Here is an 11,062-nt window from a genome sequence, read left to right as displayed (position 1 = left end):
TAAGGCAAAGTTTTTTTTGAGGGTATGTATAACTGATTTTTTCTCAATTTACCTGTTTGTTTGTCTGTCTGTCTAACTAAAAATACTTTAAATATTAATTTTAATAGCCTACATGTTTGTAACGTATGAACACTAAAATTAATTGTTTATTATAAATATTTTAAAAATTTTATTCAAATACATGTTTGTAAGATATGAACACCTAAATTAATTGTTTATTAAAAAAGACAATATAGGTATATCTGTTAAAGCGCGTTCCCGTTATTCCTCCAGCTTCCACTAGAGCTGAACACAGGTCTGACTCGTCTCTCTCTCTTTTTGCACGGGGAAGGCGGGACCGTATTAGCCGGGCAGGGCGTTCTTTTTGCGGTCACAGACAGCGTAGACGTGCTAGGGGTGGGTCTTTCTTGGCAAAGGAAAACCCACCTTTTTCATTGTTTGGATGTCGAAGGAATGTGATGGTTTGATCTTGCGGCGCAAGGGAGGGGGTGAGAGAAGGAACTAGCGCGGACCCTACTGAGAGAACTGCTCGGTTCAGTCCTCAAAAAGTCAAAATCGACTGAGTAGTTTTCCGAGTGCTACCTCACGGACGCTGACTCGGCCTGAAGACTGGTGGGAATTGTCAACGCTTTCCCGAGTGATCAAGGTAAGAGAAAACTTAACCGGATTTGTGAGGGGGGGGGGTTCAATGGTGGAATCTCGCCCCTTGTACACAACTCCAAACTGCGGCAAGTTTGCCATCCTCCTCCCCCTCCTGTTCACCGCAGCGGAGGTGCTTGATGAGACGGACTGCGGCGATTTTAGTCGGGATATTTCGTGTAGGATAACCTCGAGTTAACTTAACCGGGACTTTACGAGTAGCAGATGTTCACTAACCAACAGATAGCCGAAACATAGAGCGTGAATCAGGAGATTTCACCGGTATTCAGATACGGACTGTTTGTCATATGTGGCGAATGAAAGTTTTCGTCGTAACATCTGAGTAAGTTAATGTTCATTCACTGCCCGCTGAAAGTCTTTATTTGCCGCATGCCAACGCTGAAATGTCAAACTGATTGAAATTCATCGCCACGTACACCTAACATACGGTTTACTTTCAGTAAAAAAATTGGTTTTCAAACAAATCGACCTTTCTTACTTTGGGAAATTTGTGAGCATTAGGGTCGAATCACAATTTTGTATTTTCACACACATTTTCTTAACGCGTAACCACGGACGCGTTTTCTGACGAATAAGCAAAACGCACTCGGCCGATAAATCTACTGTGGGACAGTTAAGACTTCAAGTATAGCTCATGCGAACCGTGTTAAATTTGGATTTCTGTATTGTAACTTGTAGCTTTTTTGACGCAGTATGTGTCCTGACCTGCGGTGCTGACGGACACTAATAGAAAATGTATTTCAAGCTGAGGCTATTAATGTTGACAGCCGTTATTAGAGCTTGCATATGATGACAGGGACGATTAATCGCGTTTGATGTCTTTAAACAGAAGTTCGCCGTCGTCTCACATTTGGGGCCTAAATTAGAATAGGAAAGTGCTGTTTTTACTTATCCCACAAAACTGGTGCTTATTTTTGACTTGCATGCTTTAAGGTGACGATGAAAGGTCTGGATGTTGTAGTCTACCTGAGGGTTTTGTGGGCTTAATTGCGCATGCGCCATTGCGTGTGTGCAATGTGTCAAACCAAGGAGACCCAGGCACAAATACAGGCTATTTATTTGTCAGGTTAGCTGTAGTGCTGGTGCCTGGGGGTTGGGAAGCGTAGAAAACGAAAACATTAAACAAGGAGAACAGCAACCCCCATAGAAGCTCCATTACACTTGGCAGGTGGGGCTCATAAAGCATAAAAAACCTAGGGACGAGACAGCTAAGAGAGGACCTGCCGTGGCCTGTCCCAGACTCAAATGGAGAACATTGATGGATTTCCAGTAAGGCCCGAGAGGCAACGGCTGTGCGAGAGCGAGCGAGTGTTTGTATAAAGTATGTGAAGAATTGGCGGTATCTTAAAGGAAACACTGGTCCATTTACATTAGCTGTCAAAGAAATGCTATCTCTAATCTCTGAAGGTTCCTTTACATAAACTATCACCTAACATTTTACAAAATTCCATTAACATTTCTGTGCCTATTGTACTATGCTGCTTTGATTTGTAATTTGATTAATGTCGGAAAATAGTTTGGTTTATCAATGCTTAATTTTGAGAAATTTCCATAGAAAAAATGTGTCTGTATGGAAATAATTGGGAATGTCATAAAATCATTATTTAAAAGGGAGGAGGAAACGCGTCTAATATTTTTTTTTCTTGACGTCAAAGGCATGCACCCAATCACACTCAATGGTATTTTGGCACAAGTTTGTGTCACTTTAAGATCACCAAATTTGGCAGATGCCAACATGGGCATAAAAAATATGAGCTAAACTACATTAGGCAATAAATATGGTATTGTGTTGGGTCATCACTTGACACAAATCTGGGTCTTTAGCTTGCTCGATATTAGCTTTATGCTAGAGTCGGATGTATGTGCTTTCATTCAAACACTGACTGACACTCTCTGTTTATGCTTCAACTGTTTCTTTGTTACTGTGATTTGTTACGACTTCTCTTCTGAGCGTTTCATGACCTGTTTTGCAGTTTCGTTCTCATCTTAAAAGGGTAAAGGTTGCGTTCTGATGAACCATTGCTGTTGTTTATACAACAATGCATGTGAACTTTGTAAAGTTAAACAGGACGGGTGTGTGTGCGAGGGAGAAGGGTGCTTCTTTGTGAAGTAAAAGTAAAACAGTATTAAAGTCTCATGCAGTCTGATTTCTGCCCACCATCTGCACTTTTCTTTATGAGCAAGTCCTGCTTCTGGTTTTGCCAGAGTGCTGATGGCTTTTCCACGCAGAGCAGTCTTGTAGTGAAACTGATGTTTAATAGTTATAGGTGCCGCCCAATAAAGTAATTACCAGACTTAGCACCAGACCTGGGGATTACGGAAAGGCTAAATGACTAGTCTGAGGTTCAAATTGAATATTGCGGTTCTCTCCTGGTGTTCCCCCGTACTCTCTCCATCACTCACAATTGGCTAAAAGTTTCTGACACTGAACTGCAAATATCACCGCACCAGAATTAAAATTGTGGCTGATAGTGATAAGCTAAAATGTCAGAAATTGAAAAAGATCTGTACTAGTAGTTTGATTGAAAAATATAGAATAAATACTACACTCAATAGTTAAAACTGCTATGAGGAAAACAATGATTTGTTTTAAGGGCTGCTTAAGATGACCACTATGTTTAAATTAATCATGTTTAAAAAATAAACTAAGTGAGTGCTTTATGGCAGAAGAATCAGAAGGATCTTTATTGTCCAAGTAAGTTGTGCTTGCAAGGAATTTGTTTTTATACACTGTAAAAAGTGAAAAGTTGGATCAACTAAAAAATTACTTCAATTGGTAACACCTAAAATTTCACTTTAAAGTTTAAGTTGAAAAAAGCATACATTTTATAGGTGTTACCAATTGATCAAATTGATTCAACTTTGTGTAGTGTTGACGTTACTAGGGATGTAACGATTCAACCGTGTGTCCCATCAAAAATGCCTGTCTGAAATCGATTCTGAATCGCAAGGCTGCGATTCTTTGTTTCATGCACAGCTTGTGCGTGTACTACGGCATTTGGTCAGTAGGAAGTCCTTATCAGTCTAAAATCATAACGAGTCGGAGTCGTTTATAACGTGCATTTAAAAAAGCAACACTCATTAAACAAAATCATTTAAAATATTCTTTATTATCATGTAAATACCTGAAACAATTTGAAGAACAGTGATATAAATATTCCTGTAGACATTTCCTGGAATAGCATTCGTAAAGCTACTTCTTCTGTGGCACAAAGGGAGTTTCTGCACGGGAGCGCCCCCTGGCGTTCGGATGTGCCTGGATTTCACCGTATTTCATTCAAATTCATTCATTGAGAAAACGCGCATTTGCACGGTTAATCGTTACACCCCTAGACGTTACGTAGAATATATGTATACGTATATCAGTCCTTCCAGAAAAACGTAGAGTTTTTTTGTGATTGTTGCGGGCAAAAATCCTTGATCTTGCGGCACGTATTCTTAAAAAATGCTATGGAATATGCGGGATATTTATGCAATTTTATGCGATTAAATTGCAGGGACTTGCAAAAACTGCGGGAACTTGCAAAAACTGTTTGCAGCTTTTTATTGATGTTCACGTCGCATAATTACGTCACTTCATAACATTCCCATGACAACAGGGGACATGGCTGCACATGTGTGAATTAAATGAAACATTTTTCAGCTTTCTGTTAAGATATATATGGCTTTTTCCTACGGGGATTATGAAATCTTGCAAGCCACGCATATTTTGCGAGCAGAAATGTGCAATTTATGCGGCGAAAGTGCGGCGTATTTAAAAAATGCGGCCCCCGCATAAATATGCGGACTTTGGCTGATTATGCATTAAATCATGCAATCGCATAATCGTGTTTTTCTGGAAGGACTGGTATATAGTTGAAATATTTTTTTTAAATTGAAATGACTTTTTTTTTTTATTAAAATGTGGCAAAGTTTACTTTCATCTAAAGAACTTGTGATCTGACTCTAGTTTTTCTCCTCTCAAATGCGAAAGGAAGTGAAATTTGCCATGCTTTCTGCCAGACAGATAAAGTTACTTCTTACATGTCAAACAGGTCGTTATGAACGTCAATGGTGGATTAACTTTTGGCGGCATGTAAATGTCCTTCCAGCACTGCTGTTGACATTAAAAACCAGTTGACTAGGTTGTTTATCTAGGAAATGTCTATTTAAAAGGTGAATAATACTTATGTGAGTTGCAAAATGGGCTAAAATGTTCGTAGTTCATGTGAACTGCGTAATAGTTGTGAATAATTAGGTGTTTATGGATAGAGATGACCAGATCTAATGCCCAGCTAAATGTCTTTCAGTGTCTTGCTGTCAGGGAGTGGGAGAGTTCGGTGACAGATATTCTGCTTGTTGAGAAAGAGGTGTCAAAGTGTGAACATGTGAAGATTACAGCAGCTTCTCCCACGCACAAACACACTTAACCAGTACAGCTGCCCCAGTTAGCCCTGCGTATTGATTGATCTCCACAAAGTATCACAAGACTAACTGCCAACACGAGTAGGGCTGTAACGATTAATTGTCCAAATGTGCGTTTTCTCAATGAATGAATTTTAATGAGTTATGGTGAAATCCCGGCACATCCCAAAGCCAGGGGGCGCTCTCGTGCAGGGGCGCTCCCTTTGTGTCGCAGAAGAAGTAGCATTACAAACGCTATTCCAGGAAATGTCTAATTGTCTTTAGGAATATTTATATCGCTGTTCTTTAAATAGTTTTAGGTATTTTCATGATAATAAAGAATATTTCTAATGATTTTGTTTACCGAGTATTGCTTTTTTAAATGCACATTATAAACGACTCCAACTCATAATGATTTTAGATTGATAAGAATTTCCCACTGCCAAAATGCCGTAGTACACGCACAAGCTGTGCATCGATTCTGAATGGATTTCAAAGGCATTTTTAATGGGAAACGCAATTAATTGTTGCATTCCTTTACATTTGGAAAATACAGGTGTAATAAATTTTTTTGTGAGAAAGCAAGCTTTGCTCAGTGTAAGAGACTCCGATTTCCTTAAAAGAGAGTCAGTTGAAACAAAAAGTGCGTTCTTGTTGAAACATGATCTGTTTGGTCTGTAATCCATGTTCCTGCAAGTCTAGTTGATGTTACGTCACAGTTTCTTCGTTTTTTACCTGCACAGTTTGTCTGGCTATTACTGTATGTGTGTGATTTGTCCCAGTCACATGTTTAGCCTATATTTACCTAAATCAGTTAGTCATCACTGGCAAAACTGATCCAAGAACAGCACACCTTTGAGTCACAACTTTTTATATTGCAACGTATCAGTCAAGTAATTTGTCAGTGTCTGCTAATGATGTAGTTAATTGGATATTAAGTCAGTGTCTAAAGTTGGCTTCAAATTCCATGAGGAATTCCACAAATTCCTTGTCAATAGACGCTTTCAGTGGCAACAATGATGTGTATGTCTGCGTATACAAATACCACCTTTTCAACTGGACACAATACATTTTATTTTTAAGCAACATGCAACATGTATGCTAAAAATAAAGCCTTTAAATTTATAATTTATAAAGTATTTTTGTAATGTATATTAAATAGGGGTGTATGTTAGTCTCACTCTAAAATGCGTGTTTTAGCTGCCTTAAAGGTCCCGTTCTTTCTGTGTTTTTGAAGCTTTGATTGTGTTTACAGTGCACAATATACCGTGTGTTCATGTTTCACGTGTACAAAAACGTGGTATTTTTCACAAAATTCACCTATCTGTATAGCGCTGTTTTCACTGTCCTCAAAACAAGCTGATGTCTTCCTTGTTCTATGAAGTCCCTCCTTCAGAAATACGTAACGAGTTCTGATTGTCTAGCTTGTTTAGTGTGTTGTGATTCGATAGCAGCTTAGCTTGTTGTTAGCTTAGGCTATGTCCACACGAAGCCGGTGCATTCCCTATCCGTTCATTTTTTTTCCTTGCTCTAAAAAAATAATCCGTAAACACGAAACCACTGAAACCGACTGAAAGCGGTGTAGTATATATGCCGGACCAGTATGGGGCACTGCAATTCTGCCACAGATATACACTATACACGGAGAAGAAGACTTGAGCATGCGCATAACCAACGTATGGTGTTGTCCATTATCGCTTGTTGGTCACCACAATTGCATAGAAGCAATCGATTTTGCTGTAATAAAGCTAGTAGGCTTTAGTAGCTTCTGTAGCATGAACACAATCACATGGTCCGCCGTTATTGTTGTTGCTGTTACGTGTGACGCTTCCGACACGTGATGTGATGACGTTTTCGCTTCACAAAATATACGGATTGGCTGTACAGACGAAACCGCAAGGGTGTCGGTTTCTGATTTATCCACTTTAGGACCCGGTTTCAAAAAATAGCGGATTCAGTCTCCCAAAACGCCGGATCCGTGTGGATGAAACGCCAATATGATAACAAATTTATACGTATACAGTGATACGCGTCTCCGTGTGGACAGCCCCTTAGATGGCGACTGACGTAGGCCAGTGGGTGGAGTTTAGTCAATAAACTGTTCTTCTGACGTCATTAAAGCAGGAAGTAGTGGACTGTAGTCCAAACCGGCCATTCGCTATACCCTTGAAAGGCGTATTCTGTTCATTTTACAGGTATTATTTATGCTATTATAGCAACATTACACACTAACTAGGGTTTAAAAAATGTGATCAGAAAGAATGTGACTTTTAATATAAAAACATCTTGTACTGACACATCTTTAAATATATCAGTGGCATTGATTTTTTTCAAGATGCACATCAGTATTGTTTTTTTGTTAGGTTTGTTTGTAAAAATGACTTAAATGTTCTATTATAACTAAGACCTAGTCCTGGATTAATCTAAACCCTGTCCGGGAAACCACCCTATAATCAATTAGCAGCATATACTACACAAAACCGTAGTCCGCTGACAATCGGGGCAATTTCGCATGAATTATCGAGGATGTATCACCTGCGATAATTAATGCGAAATTGCCCCGATTGTCAGCAAACTATGTTTTTTTGTAGTAAATGCCGCTCCATCTTAAAACAGCTGATGGCAATTTACTATTACCGTAATCAAGGAACCGGCTTTACTGACGAAATGGGCATGACAATCCCCCGATATATATATTATTAAACAATTATTAGGACCAATTATGTCATTAATTTTAATTTTATGTAAACACAACTTAGACCTTGAAAACAGTATCACAGAAAATGTTAGTGGTCTTTGAAACCTTGGAATACCTTTGAAACCGGTAACCGGCCTATGCCTAATTTTAGATACAGATCCTTGAATTCTTTACTGGCTACCAAACCTAAAGTCTTTAGGAAACCAAAACTTTTTCCTTTTTGACCATGTATTTATTCCAGTTTAGCCAGTAGCCAGACCGATTAACAAACACAGACCGGTGTTAACTTCGGACCATGGACACCACATGTGTCCAATGAAGCCGTCTGTAAAATGTACACATTTTCACATTTTAATATATATATATTTTGTAAATGCATTGAGTAAATTTTGTCATGAGACGCAAGAACCAATGACACTCAAAGTTATTGAAGTGTCGCCATATTTGAATTTTCTGTGCAAATCTGTATGTTTATAGATTTGTGAGAAATCAATTGCTAAATTTTTTTTTCTCGTATTACTTCAGATGACACATATTAGACCGCTCCAGAAGATTTCAAAAGAAAATATTCCTTATTTGCTTCAAAACCTTTTTTATTACTTGACTAATGGATGCATGTGCTTTTTGAAGCTTTGCCATTTTGAGCCCCATATTAGAAGAGCATTTTCGTATTTTGATTCCTTTAAATAGTATTATTTGCATTATTTCTGTCATCATCCACTCTCTTATTGACACTGACTATTAAAAAAAAAAACATATCAGAAGATAGAAAAGTAGATTTTCTGGTTGCTGATGTACAAGGATACGCTCAGACTCGCTCCGCTTGAAGTGTTATACATCACAGAAAATACTTGATGGACTTATCAGAGTCTACAGCTGAAATGACTCAAGAGTCATCAGGAAAAGATGTCATGTCTCATCTGTGTCATGTCTCACCTTCAGAGAAGTGCCCAACCCTCTCACTCTCACCTGTGCACAAACACGCCCTTGTTTACACTTTGGTGTGTATATAGAAAGCAGAACATTTTGTATGCGGCATTAAAGAGTTACGTGCAGAAGGAATGAAGGCTGGACTTAATAAAGTCAGAGCGAGATGAGATGTGCAATGTGGAATTTAGACGTTTTGTCTACATGAATTCCTAAAAGATATACATAAGTTTGGAATCTAAATGATTCTTCACTGACCTTTAACAGTGTTTTTACTACAACCCCCCGTGTACTCCCCCAGGCGGTGTATCCGTTCTGGTGTCAAGGAGCATGGATGAGAGGGTGGGAGTGTGTTGATATTTCGAAGATATCCTGAAATAGCTCAGCCCGTACCAGAGTGATGCACACACTGCAGCCCACATGCCCTGTGATGGTGTAATATTCCCTCCGTATCCGTGACGGAACGCTGGACGTAAATGATTACATTAAAGTTTATTAGCTTCTGTGCGTGTTGGTGTGCATGTTCGTAATGGGTGGAGATGGGGAATTCCATCAGGGATCTGCTTAATGGCTTTCAACTGATGTTCTGGCTTCCTCTCTAAAGTCTAGTGTGCCACGGGGTGCTAATAGTTTTCTTTTTGAGCTTTTTTTTCCGGCTTGCCCAGTCTGCCATGGTTTGAAGACTCTTCCAGAAGATTTCAAAAGAAAATATTCCTTCTTTGCTTCCAAACCTGTTTGTTACCTGTTTTTACTGACTTATGTCATTTTAACCCCCAATGTTTTTCATTCTTGAATTTTTTTAAGTGTTGTTTCGCGTTTTCAGTGTATTCTTGATAAAGACCACCTCTTCAAACTTTAAAGGAAAACACCACCATTTTAAATATTTTACCATGTTCTTTCCCAAAATAGATGAATTAATACATACCTATCTTTTTTCAATGCATGCACTTAATCTTTGTACAGCGCACCGTGAATGTGTTAGCATTTAGGCTAGCTCCATTCATTCATTAGGATCCAAACAGAGATGAATTTAGAAGCCACCAAACACTTCCACTTTTCCCTATTTAAAGACTGTTACATGAGTAGTTACACAAATATTGGCGCTTTTCCATTGCATAGTACCCCATGGTTTAGGTCGGGTCAGCACACTTCACTTTGGCTTGGTTAGCTTTTTCATCGGGTTTAGTAAAACTTCGGAGTGAGAGGGATTATAGGCGTGTCGTTATATTTGTGCTGTCTACTGCTGCTTGATCCAATGAGTTTTTGAAAATGAGGGATAAGGGGGTCTGCGACATGGTCGCAGTATATGAAATTATGAAAATCATTTCCAGCTATTGTGGTAACAATGTCAAATCACTAGCCAGTTTGTAACCTTATTTTGCAGCTGAAGTTTAAGCAGTCTGCAGATTGTGCGCACACACTTAACTCGTAGTATTTTCTCATTCGAGGTTACGCGCCCAGGTTGCGTTGCTATACGCGTTGTCACAAAAGCTTAACATTTGTACGTATTTGACACCGCAGTTATAATTAAGTGATTTTAAGCCGTTGAAGCGCAAACAACAGTGCTGTATATGCACGCACTTTTTCTGTTTGAGAGGAGCGTGCAAGCCGCGCATTCGCTGCTTATTGAGTTTGTAGTATTTGTCCCGCTCTATTAGCCTTAAATACACACATGCATCAAAATTCCCAGCTTCTGCAAGTATCCGCATACACACGACAATTTAGGTCTTAAGAGAAAGTATAAACGGCTAAAAGAGAAAATGCATGTGTTAGATCTGGACTTTGGTCTTAAAGGGGAAGTTACCTAATATTGCTCCTGTCTGTCACTCGTGTTAATCAAACAGCATTGAGAGAAAATCTCTTACTACTCTTAACTAAATCAGTTTTCTACCTTTAGATTTAGATTAGTTTTCCCTCACTGTTTATTTTTCTTTTTTTATATAATTGTTTTTGGCCCATTTTGCCTTTATTTGATAGACAGTAATTACGAGATGACAGGAAAGTGCAGGGTGGAGAGAGGGATATGGGATCGGCAAAGGACCTCGAGCCGGGATTCGAACTCGGGTCGCCGGAAGTGCATCGGCACCATATGTCGGAGCACTGTCCACTACACCATCGGCTCGGACCACTGTTTATTTTTCTTGATTTACATTTTTTTCTTAGTTTGTTGTTGTAAATGTCCCAATTGGGACAGAGGTGGTGCCATTTTCAAAGAGTTTAATTAAACGTTCGTAAGTTATTAAAAATGTAACTGCTTAACTGGCACATAATATTAAAGTATTGATGAATTAATAGAATCAAATCGTATTGCATCGAAGAAATGGTTGATGTCTCCGCAAATATCGGCACCGTTGGCGGAGATAACCGATATTATATCGCAATGAACTGTCTGGT

General features: G+C 38.9%; 1 protein-coding gene across 3 annotated transcripts in view; it reads left to right on the top strand.

Annotated features, from left to right (window-relative positions):
* The first annotated feature begins 316 nt into the window (after window positions 1–316).
* luzp1 (leucine zipper protein 1) overlaps window positions 317–11,062 on the top strand; it is a 66,072-nt gene continuing 55,326 nt past the window's right edge. For 2 of the 3 annotated variants that reach the window (XM_055171500.2, XM_055171502.2), the window contains exon 1: window positions 317–646. The gene's annotated coding sequence lies outside the window, so the exon portion shown is untranslated. Of the gene's footprint in view, window positions 647–790; window positions 983–11,062 lie in introns of those variants that run through there. The other variant, XM_055171501.2, reaches the window with a different exon arrangement.

This window comes from Misgurnus anguillicaudatus, chromosome 7 (genome assembly GCF_027580225.2).
Source record: "Misgurnus anguillicaudatus chromosome 7, ASM2758022v2, whole genome shotgun sequence".
Lineage (NCBI taxonomy): Eukaryota > Metazoa > Chordata > Actinopteri > Cypriniformes > Cobitidae > Misgurnus > Misgurnus anguillicaudatus.
The sequence above is the reverse complement of the archived record's forward strand: the minus strand, read 5'-3'. Positions and strand labels throughout refer to the sequence as shown.